Source organism: Schistosoma mansoni, chromosome W (assembly GCF_000237925.1).
Source record: "Schistosoma mansoni strain Puerto Rico chromosome W, complete genome".
Classification (NCBI taxonomy): Eukaryota; Metazoa; Platyhelminthes; class Trematoda; order Strigeidida; family Schistosomatidae; genus Schistosoma; species Schistosoma mansoni.
Genome location: NC_031502.1, coordinates 46,052,811 through 46,065,390, shown reverse-complemented (window position 1 = coordinate 46,065,390; position 12,580 = coordinate 46,052,811). Strand labels below are relative to the sequence as shown.

Genomic DNA, 12,580 nt, shown 5'->3' with positions numbered 1-12,580 from the left:
AAGCCCTTACATGGAATCCTGAAGGTCAAAGGAAAAGAGGAAGATCAAAGAACACATTAGGCCGAGAAATGGAGACAGATATGAGAAGAGTGAACAAAAATTGGATAGAACTAGAACGGAAGGCTCAGGACAGAGTGGGTTGGAGAATGCTGGTTGGCGGCCTATGTTCCATTGGGAGTAACAGGCGTAGTTAAATAAGTAAGTAGGTAGATATGTATAGAAATTCAGGTTAATCGATTATTATTTACAAATCATTGTTATATTATCCAATTTTTGGATTGACTAAGTTTCATTAAACTCTCATCACTAATACTGGTAAATAAGGTAAATATTGAATAGTTTGATCATTTTAATCACAGTGAAAGTCATTGGCTAACCGATTAACTTGTATATATATTAACTTTACTTTGTAGAATAGAATAACATAATATCTGGACCATTGACAGTTTTCTTGAAATTGTAAATGTACTTTACTCTGGAATGACATGCAGTCGAGAATGTCATCAAATGAGATTTGATTAATTATCTTCAAATGCATAACATCAAGCTAAATACATAAATCTATACGTCATTACTGAGGTGTATATTGCAATCAGGTTCTTCTTAGACTAGCTAATTGTAATATAATAATTTTAACATGAATTATACTACAACAATCAAATTGTTTCAACGCTTTGATCTAAAATCCAAATATGTAAAATTTTACACACAAGTAATATTGGCTCATCTCATAATAAGAAGAAAAAATAGTCTAAATACAAGGAACAACTTCAAAATCGGGTCAAATAAGCTAACGTTTGTAATTAGCATTAACAAAAAGCGGTCAACTATTGATGTTAATATCAAAATAATCAATGATAAGTAAAGATGAGTTGAAACTTCCTTATTGAACACAAAAAAGACGATGCTTAAAACACAACTAAAAAACAGTTTCTTTATTTTTGTCATATAGATACTTGATTATTGAATACAATATTGACAATTCTACAATAAATCAGAACAAAAATTTACTCATATGATATTACGTTTTACTAGCTCTTGAAAGAAAGGGGTATTTAAAACTAATTGTTTAACTAAGAGTTACTTATTAAAAACACATAACTATTTCAATTTCTTTTCTATAAAGTGAAAGCAATTCAGTATTGAAAATCTTAACATCTAAACAACTCACCTCCATTTTATTTTAATAACTAGAGAAAAAAGGGTTAAGTTTCTGTCCTCTTTTTCAGGCGTTTGATATCTTTTAAAAGTTAATAATGAAACCAAGTGATTTTTCGAGTAAGTTATTGTTATTTGTTAAAACGTTGATAATTAAAAAAGAAAAAAACATTTTTCTCTTTTTTTCTTTTTTTCCTTAAAAGTAGGGAAGAAAAATTGAGAGAAAACGAATCACTGAAAGAAAATTTTTAAAAAAAGAGGCAAAAAAACCAAAATAAAAATGTTACCTTGGTCACTTCATTTTTATCTTCTACTGTTAATTACAAAAGAGCTGAACTCATGCACATACACTTCATTGAACTAGATGTTTTTTAACAATTAACTATTCATCATGTGCGAAATAGATAGATAGATAGATATTAAACAAAAGAGCTCCTATCTTTTTTGTTTTATAATTCATGCCTACTTGATTTATTCAGTTATTCATTGAACATGAAATGAGGTAAAGTGTTAAGTCGATAAACCTTCTGGGATTTTGTAAATGAATACCAATTATTTAACAATAGAAATTTTCATTATTATTTTTATTGTTAGTTATCAATCATTAAGTATACTTATATTCATTAAATATACAATAGAAAAAGTTTAAATTTAATAAAACTTTGATAACCAACATTTCTCAAGTGTATATAAAATTAATGAAACATTAATTCAATGATATAAGTAGGCTTATACAGGTATTCAGTAATATAAATCAGTTATTCAAAAGAAATATATATTGTGCATGTAAGTATGATATACAAGCGAGCAATCTTACATGATTGTGAGAAGATAATGTGAAAATATTTCGGAAAACAATGATTTTATTAGTTTGTTTGAATTATCTTAAGTATCTTAAACTTTGAAAATGAATCAAATATAATCGGTTTAAAGACGATGATGATGATGGTGATGATGATGATGAAGTAATCTAATTATATGTTATGTCACAAAGTTTTAGGGTATAAAATGCAATGTGTAGTTAATCTATTCATGTACAGAGTAAGTGTAACTCAAATGCTGAGCCATACCGAAGTTTTTTTTGGAGAACGAAACACGCATTATAAAGTGTGATAATATTGACTTGATACGACCCCAACAGTGATGTTTATATTACATCTTAAGCTTAGAACTAGCTTAAAACATTGAGTAAGAGCTTCTCGTCAGTTATCTTCAACCATATGGCAAGAAAGGTGGCTTTTGTTTAAAGCCAATGTCCAACTACCACGCAACTCAAATTTTTAGAAATGTCTGATGTAAATTAAGAACTAGAAAAAATAACGGTTACTGCTCGTCAAAATTACCTTTAAATTGAATGAAGTCTCTATAATACCATATTACTTACTTACTTACGCCTGTTAACCCTCGTCGAGGAGCATAGGCCGCTCACCAGCATTCTCCATCCAACTCTGTCCTGAGCCTTCCTTTCCAGTTGCTATTCATCCTTTTCATATCTGCTTCTATTTCCCGGCGTAGTGTGTTCTTTGGCCTTCCTCTTTTCCGCTTCCCTTCCGGATTCCAAGTTAGGGATTGAGTCGTGATTCACATTAGTGATTTCCTTAATGTATGTCCGATCCACTTCCAACGTCTTTTCCTAATTTCCTCTTCAGCCCGAAGCTGGTTTGTCCTCTCCCATAAAACACTGTTGCTGATAGTATCCGGCCAGTGAATGATGAGTATTTTGCGTAGACAACTGTTGATAAATACTTGTACCTTCCTGATGATGGTCGTAGTAGTTCTCCACTTTTCAACTCCGTACAGTAGGACTGACTGTCTTGACGTTCGTATTAAAGATTCTGACTTTGAAATTAGTTGAGAGTTGTTTTGAGTTCCATATGTTCTTCAACTGTAGAAATGCTGTCCTTGCTTTGCCAATCCTCGCCTTTACATCTGCATCAGATCCTCCTTGTTTATGAATGATGCTTCCCAGTATGTGAAGGTTTCCACCTCTTCCAGAGTTTCGCCATCAAGTGTGATTGGGTTGGTGTTCTCCGTGTTGCATTTAGGAATCTTGCTTTTCCCTTTGTGAATGTGGAGGCCTATCGATGCGGAGGCTGCTGCTACATTTGCTGTCTTCATCTGCATTTGTTCGTGTGTATGAGAGAGGAGGGCTAGGTCATCTGCGAAGTCCAAATCATCTAATTGTTTCTGAGAAGTCCATTGTATTCCATATTTCCTTTCAGATGTCGAATTCTTCATAATCCAGTCAATCACTAGAAGGAAGAGGAATGAGGAGAGTAGACAGCCTTGTCTGACTCAGGTCATTACTGGAAATGCAGCTGTCAGCTGTCCTCCATGCACCACTTTGCACTGTAGTCCATCGTATGAGTTTTGAATAATGTTGACAATCTTTTCAGGAACTCCATAGTGTCGGAGAAGTTTCCATAATGTTCTCCTATCCACGCTGTCAAACGCCTTCTCACAGTCAATGAAGTTGACGTATAATGATGAGTTCCACTCAACTGATTGTTCCACGATGATCCGTAGTGTCGCAATCTGGTCTGCGCACGACCTATCCTTACGGAATCCAGCCTGATGATCCCTAAGTTCGGCGTCTACTGCATCTTTCATCCGATTCAGCAGCACTCTGTTGAAAACTTTTCCTGGTACTGATAACAAACTGATGCCTCTGTAGTTTTCACATTTGCTCAGATCTCCTTTCTTTGGTATCTTGATGAGATATCCTTCTTTCCAGTCCATTGGCACTTGTTCCTCTTCCCAAATCTTCTTGAATAGAAGGTGAAGCATATTTGCAGTTATTTCAATATCTGACTTCAGTGCTTCTGCTGGTATATTGTCAGGTCCTGCCGCCTTCCCACATTTGATTTGTCTGATGGCCATCTTGACTTCTTCGACCGTTGGTGGAGTGATATCTATAGGAATGTCAGTGTGTGCTGCTTCGATGTTAGGTGGATTCAATGGGGCTGGTCTATTCAGCAGTTCCTCGAAGTATTCTGCCCATCTTTTCCTTTGTTCTTGAATCTCAGTAATTGTCTTTCCTTCTTTGTCCTTGACTGGTCTCTCTGGTTTGCCATATCTCCCTGCCAATTTCTTCGTTGTATCATATAGTTGTCTCATATTCCCTTCTCTTGCAGCTTTTTCCGCCGTCATTGCTAGTTCTCCCATGTATTTCTGCTTGTCGGCTTTAATGCTTTTCTTCACTTCCCTGTTTGCTTCTGCGTAGTCTGCTTGTGCTTTGACTTCCTCTGCTCGTGTTCGGCTGTTGATAATTGCTAGTTTCTTGTTCTTCCTTTCTTGAGTTTTGTCCAGGGTTCCCATAGAGATCCATTCCTTGTGATGATGCTTCTTAGGATCAAGAACCTCCTGACACGTTGAAGTTAGTGCTTCTTTTATCCCTTTCCAGTTGTCCTCTAAAGTAGTTTCTTGTTCTTTCAGTAGATCCTGTAAAACTTGGAACCTGTTGTTGAGAGTTATCTTGAATTCATTGAGCTTGTTAGTATCTCGAAGGAAGGCTGTATTGAACCTTTGTAGTATTGTTTGTCCAGTTGTCCAGTCTTTCTTTAGCTTCAGTCTCATCTTGGCCACAACCAGGTGGTGATCTGAAGCTATGTCAGCTCCTCTCCGGGTTCTCACATCTTCCATTGTTCCTCGGAATTTTTTGTTGATACAGATGTGATCTATCTGGTTCTCTGTGGTTTGGTCCGGTGAGATCCATGTAGCTTTGTGTATGCGCTTGTGTGGGAATATTGTGCCGCCTATAACCAATTTGTTGAATGCACATAGGTTTGCAAGTCTCTCCCCATTTTCATTTCTCTCTCCTAATCCACGTCGTCCAATTACGTCTTCATATCCTGTGTTGTCCACTCCAACTTTAGCATTTAGATCTCCCATCAGGATGGTCAGGTCCTTTCGTGAGCACTTCTCTATAGTTGATTGCAGCCTTTCATAGAACTGATCTTTATCATCGTCGTTGCTATCATTGGTGGGTGCATAACATTGGATAACGTTCATTGTGATCCCTTGCTTCTTTGTTCTGAATGATGCTTTGATTATCCTGGGTCCATGAGATTCCCATCCCACAAGTGCATTTCGTGCTTCTTTGGACAGCATTAGAGCAACTCCCTGAGTGTATGGAGCATTTTCCCCTTCGTGACCGGAGTACAGCAGCATCTCTCCTGTACCTAGCCTTTGTTGTCCAATTTGTGTCCAATGGGTTTCGCTGATTCCGAGTACTGCCAAGTTGTATCTCCTCATTTCCATTGCTATTTGGCTGGTCTTTCCTGTCTCCCACATTGTCCGGACGTTCCATGTACCTATAAAGAGTGTTGCTCTGGTTGTTAGAAGGTGCATCGGTCTCGTGACTTCCGAAGAATTTCGGCTTTCATCATGAGACGTCATAATTATTCCTTCAACTCCCAGGGCAGAGTTTAAATGGTTTGAATTATTTTTTCTGGTTAGCGTTTTTTTAGCGAGTTAGCTTTTCTACGGGATGGGGTCGCTAACCCCATGCCCAACCCTCCTCCTTTACCCGGGCTTGGGACCGGCAGTAACTCTAGAAGAGCATAATACCATATAACTAAATAGAAATCTATCTTCATGAATAAACAGTAGTAGCGTTCACGCTATTGAGTTAACCCAACTTCTGATGTCATGATAGATAATATAGCTATTTATTCTGTTAAGCTGTTGAATACTTAAGTGTTTAAATCCATCTCAAACTAAATCAGATATTTTTTTAAACTAATAGACAAAATTAAATTCCATTATTAAAAAGATTACTAACACAGAACGATTGAAGTTAGACATTAACACCGTTAGATGCAGTCTCAGTGGTCTAGTTCGCGCGCGAGACTGAGAGTTCTGAGTTCGAGTCCTGTGTGAGAGATCGTGGATACGCACTGTTAACGAGTTCCATACTAGAACTAAACGGCCGTCTAATGTTTCCGGGTTTTCAATGGTGACCGATCTTAGAGCGACTCGTGAATTCAACTGTGAAAATACTATAATTTCTACAAATCCCCATAATGAGAAAACCAAGTATTAAAAAAATTTCTTTGGCTTCTTTTAAATATACTTTTAGGAAAGTAAATTCCACAAAATTCTCTCTTTTTTAAAGACAGAATTGAACATGTTCGAAAAGATATACACACCAAAAAAATTAAGAAAGTAAGAGGATGAAAAGAGAGGAGCAATAACAGTAAAAAAAATAAAATACACAAGAAGAATAGATCAAAACAATGCCATACATTATTTCTTTTTCTTCGAGATTTAATCAAAGATTTTGGTATAAAGAATTATAAATATATCTATTTATTGTATTGAGGTAAGTTCACAAAACACTTAGCAAACTCAATTGCCACATTTTATCTGATCGCTGATATATATATATGTATATGTGTATATATATATATATATATATATATATATATATATATATATATACTCTAGCTAGTCTCATTCGTTAACCAGAAGGAAATTCTTTGACCCATTTTTTTGTGTGGCTCGTCCGTTAGTTTTACTGTTGAGCATGTGTTATCCCTAGATCTAATAGATTGAATGTGTTCGTGTGTTTTCCTGTCAATTCATTATTCTGTTATCATTTACCGAGAAAAGAAATTCAACTCCTCTTATTCTTTCTGTACCCCTTCCCCAAACACGTGCTTATTTGACTCGATTTATTTTATGCCAATTTTTTTCTGAAAAAAATGAATAAAAGCTGTGTGAAGGAAACGAATGATTGACCTTGGCGAAATTAACAACCGCCTTCATCTCCATTTTATTGTGTAGAAGTCAGAAAATAATTGTCAACTAGTAAACATAAATGAGCAAGGAAGTATATATGTACGAATAATCGAGTAAATACACATGTATATAGATATATTTCTATGTAAAATATATCTACCTATGTATGTACGTATGTAACCATGTTCTTTTTTGATTTATATTACATTGTATAGGCAAATAAAAGGAGTGTTAAACACTAAAATAGCAAATTCGACTAACAACTATAGAAAAATAAAACAAGATAGTGGTTGAGTAGAGAGTGATTACGTGTGTGTGTGTATGTGTTTGTATTTACAAAGGAGAAATAAAGTAAGACAATACCAGATTAGAAACACAAACAGGAAATATCACACACGAAAATGGCTAACAAACGATAAAACTGCCGAATAAAAATCATCATGTGTTGTTTGTTTATCGATGAACAACACGAGATAACATGAATGAAAAGAAACTGGGATAACAATAGAATACTGTCAGAGATAATCTCTATAAACTATATTGGTATATATATATTTATGTATACGACTCCATTTTTCTTTCTTAAAAAATATTAATATTACCTTTCATTCCTACTTATCTTTTATGTATATATTCAGTGATCGGCTTTAGTCTTTTTTTAAAATGTTCCAATCATTATTTTTCTTCTTAGTATAGTACAAGGAGATTAGATTTTGAAAGATTCCCGAGCAGAATAGGAAGCCCAATGATAATAAAAGAACCAGATTTGTTTTGTCTTATTTTTGAAATCAACACTTTTATAATAATCATAATCATTACTACTTCATAATGTTTATTTTGCAAATTAATCGTAATAAAAAACAAAGAAACAAACTTCTTAATGTTTTATGAAAATATAGATTTCGGTTTGTTTTGTTTTTTTAGTTTAGAATTTATTTTAAATATTAAAAATGTTTTCTTTATTTGTATACCAATTTAATAATCAAGTATCAGGACTCGGTAGCTGAGTGGATAAAGCGATGGCGTTTGAAGCGAACGGTACTGGGTTCGAGTCCCAGAGTGAACATCAATTCTGAGATGCAGGTACATCGAGCGAACGAGTCCCAAATAGGACGAAACGCGCATCTTGGATTCCACTGCTAGCCATTATCCATCTTTGCTTATAATGCTTGTGAATTAAGGCAATACGCACAGTATGCACATATGCCAATTAGAGACTGACCAGTTGCAGTCCTAACAAATCGATGGGAAGATTCAAACAAACAAGTGAGTATCAAATAATGATTTTTTTTAAAACAAAAAATAATCTTATTCCATGAATGGAAAATCTGTACCAAATAAAAAAAATGTTCACAATTGTTTTCCAGAAAAAAAAGAGAAAGAAAAATAAACAATTCATATAATCCATTAAAGATTAACTGTTTTTGAACAGTGTAAAACATGTTTTCTTATGAAAAATCTCAAGGTTTTTGGCAATTATTACTTAAAACAGTTCGTGGATCGGTTGAAGTTAGATATTAACACCATTGGATGCCGGCCGACTCACTGGTCTAGTGGTTAAGCGCTCGCGCGCGAAACTGATAGGTCCCGGGTTTGAATCTCGCGAGGCGGGATCGTGGATGCTCACTACTGAGGAAATCCACAATAGGACGAAACGACCATCCAGTGTTACTAGGTTTTCCATAGTGGTTTAGCTTCAATTGACTAATGATTTCAATTATATAAAGTTCAATAAGTGATTTAAAAACCTGACTCATTGAGACAAAATATCTACAACAGAAGCTCAATGATTTTGAAATGATGGAGAAGATTTGTACCGTAGTTGAATGGTTTAGACGCATTTTTGTGTGATAATTAAACTAGTACTAGAAATATGATAATCAGTGAATGATATTAATTGCCATATGGATGGGACTAAGAACTTCCTACTATTATATTCTAATACTGTTTCTCATGGATCAGACAACCATTAATAGATATGAGTATGTTAAAATATTTTGTACAGTTGAGTTGAATCATAAAGTTAACAAAATGGTTTTTGTAGGGGACATTTTAATTTGACGATAAATTTATCCTGCACTTTTTTTTTTTATAATTTCTATAGCTGTTTCTAGTCAACGATTAAAACTAGTTTAAACCAAAAATATAAAATTCTATTCTGTTTTTGCTCATAGCTACTGGTGAATTCTGGAATTTATATCTTGTCTTATTTGATATTGACCGACTTAATGTTTTACCTGGCATTTCAACTGTATATCTGGTTTATAATTTGATCAGTATCATTGGGAACGCAAATAGTTTTAAGAGTATGTAAGGTGATAGTCTGAGGTAATTGACAGGAAACCATGAACCTAGGTTTCGTGTTATTTGGGATTGTTCAGCAAGGTGTACCAGTAAACTTACGGGGACTAAAGCTCCTTCGCGGATTCGATTCCGTGTCGGTTTGGTTCACACTCAGAAGGGCGCGACCGACCTCCTGTGGGACAAATAAAATAATATTTGTTAGGATAAGGTTAATTAGTTAATCGTCACATGAAGCCTACTTATTATATATTACATTCATTCATTCAGTATAGATCAGTTAATTACTTCACATGCTGAATTTTCATTGTATGTGTGTGTACATACATGGATACATCATCCTATACTTGTGATTCATGCACATATATATATTCACAATGTGACTTTATTTTCTGATAAATTATTATCATTGAAAATTAAATACTAATAGCACATTAATCCTAAGAGTTAACATAGTTAACTTATCAGTAGTTATATATTATCCGTGTAGAAATTCTATTCTATTTTAAATTTCTGATGGTCATATAGAAAGAAACTACAATTCTTTAAAAAGAAAAGTAACAAGTTATCTTATGTAACTGACTTTATTCTTTATTATATTAACTCACGAATGTCTAAATTCTAGAAGTATTCAAGCTATTAATTACCCAGGTAATTAAAACAATTAAGAAGCCATAGTGAATACATTTAAGTTGATTATAATAAACTATTTATGCACATGTTATTATTAAATATCTTTTTTTAAAAAGTTAATATGTGATAATGTGAATGAACAAGTCACCCGATTCAATGATCAATGTAACTCATGTCTTATATCAAGATTTTATATCAATTCAAACAATTATTGATAAGTAGATGATTCAAGTAAAGAAAAGATAAGAATGAAACATCTACATTTATATGAAGTTTCGTTATTTAGCTTCAAAGTTAAAAATGTAGTTCATGAATGCTTTTTTTTATTCATGTAATGGCAATAACTTTTTCAATATTGTTAGATATCGTCCAGTTTGAAGAACGTCTGGAAATAATAAAGAGGTGAATAGTTACTTCATTTCATTTCAGATATTCTTGTTTTCAGTTTATATAGATTAATGCTCAAATTTTACTTATATGAGACCACACACGAACGCTTAACCTCCGACGCTATGATCTAGAGATTGAACGTTCGTCTGCGAGACCGAAGGTCTTGATTTGAAGTCTTGTGTGATGGATTGTGGATATGCACTATTGATGAGTTTCATACTAGAATTAAACGGTCATCCAGTGCCTCCAGGTTTTCAATAGTAATCTGGCTTAGATCGACCCATAAATTCAACTATTAAAATTACTACAATCTTCACAAATCCCAATTCTGATTATCTGAAGTTAGTTTTCATTAAAAGCTAGACTTAGTTTGATAGGATCAAGTAGTATTTTATAATTATTTGGATTGCACTGTTTTCGGAAGTAACACAAATATCACCGAGGGGATTAAAAGACCTTCTAATTGACTGAAGTTGGAATTAGTGAATCCCTGGGTTCCAAATTCGTGGTTTAAAGGAAATGTACCCGCAGTAAGATTTGATGGTAGTGTTGTAGTTATGAACTGCTGAAAAATTCCTAAACTAAAATGAATCAATTGCCTGGTGAAAATTCTTTGTAATTGTTTTATTTTTACAGTATATTGTAGATATTTCTGATAGTAAAACACTGATTCATGTGTGCGAAAAACTGAACAACAATTATCATAAATACGATTGGGTGATAATAAAAAAAATACCTGATATAGCGGTTTTAGGAAATACACTAGGAAATTTTCTTATAGTAAAGTAAGCCAACACATATATTTGATGTACATTAACAAATGGTTCTCATTCTTAAATGGTATTAGCTAAAACGTCACTTGAGTATTAAAAATCATGAAAATAATCAATCTAACACTTCCCGATATTGTTTATTCAAATATTAGATCAAATGCACGACATATTCATATTTTTTTGGCAAGCATTCTGCTACTTCCTTATAAAATTGAATTCCAACTGTCCACAGCTTTTATCGTCATCAAGTTGAAAAAAACGCCATGATAGATAAGATGTTTGTTATTGTTGAATAAAATACTACCGATCGATATTTTTACTTCATGCTAACTTCAGATTAGAAATACAAACGTCACTCTTTAAGCATTTAGTTCAAAATCCAATAACTGAAGGTATCTAATTCACCTATAACCACATGATTTATAGTTGTAGATACTGCCCATTTTTTAATTCTAGATGACCAATGGAGTTCAAACCAGGTCTGTTGTGAGATAGGAACCCACTAAAGACAATTGGTGAACGGTTGCTCAACTTCGTGGATTAGTTGGAATTAGACACAAACACCACCGGATGCTGGCTCAGAGGTCTATCGGTTAAGTGCTCTGGCGCGAGACCGATAAGTCCTTGGTTCGAATCTCGCGAGGCGAGGTCGTGGATGCGCACCGCTGAGGAAACCCACAATAGGACGAAACGCCCGTCCGATGCTTGCAGGTTTTCCCTGATGGTCTAGCTTCAATTGACTCACGCTTTCAACTATGAAAATTCTAGATTGTGTTTGAATCGGTCATATCAGTAGTATTTGGTTGCAAAATAAAGTAATTAACAAACCATTTCGAATTCTATCACTATTTTTATAGTAGTTATAATAAATTCCCTAAAATTTTATGTTTCACCTACAAGTTTTTCTGTGTTACATAACCATTTAGAGGAAATATTTATATACATGTGACATATTATGGTCTAAAATATTTTCAATCTGTCTATATGCTCATAAATTTCTTTATCAATGGTTAGACACCACTTCAAAGAGAAACGAGTTCCTTTTTACCATTAAAAATATAAGGTCTTGTTATTTTCTCCCCATCAAAAAAGACTTGGTGAAAAAGAATATTCCCTGTCGTAGTGTAACAAATTAATATCCTATTAATGTTAACCATATGAAGATACGATGAACGATTATGTCAATTTTTCCGTTGTCTTTTTTTTAGATCATCATATGATTGCTTTGTAACAATAAGATTATATAATCTATAACTATCTGGTTATCAATAGTCAGTAGAAGCAATGACGTTCGATCATTATCGAACAAATTAACTCCTGAAATAGTTCCGCTGAATGCCGTTTCGACTTTTATTACAAAGTAAAATTCATCTATTCATCATAAATTTTTTTCAGATTTAAAGCTACCAGCAACCACCGGCGTATATGCACAGATTTATTAAAAGTATTTTGTAGATATTTTAATATTAATTAGCTCAACGAACTAAACTGCATAGTAGTAAACTACGATAAAAGAGTTTGTTGTTCTAAATACACATGCGTAACAACTTCGATTGGTTAACTATCTGATTTTTATATTAACT

General features: G+C 33.8%; 1 non-coding gene across 1 annotated transcript; it reads left to right on the top strand.

Annotated features, from left to right (window-relative positions):
• The first annotated feature begins 7,897 nt into the window (after positions 1-7,897).
• On the top strand, positions 7,898-7,964 carry Smp_tRNA_00991_Gln_TTG.1.1. The gene has a single exon. It is a non-coding gene (tRNA).
• Positions 7,965-12,580: the final 4,616 nt, after the last annotated feature.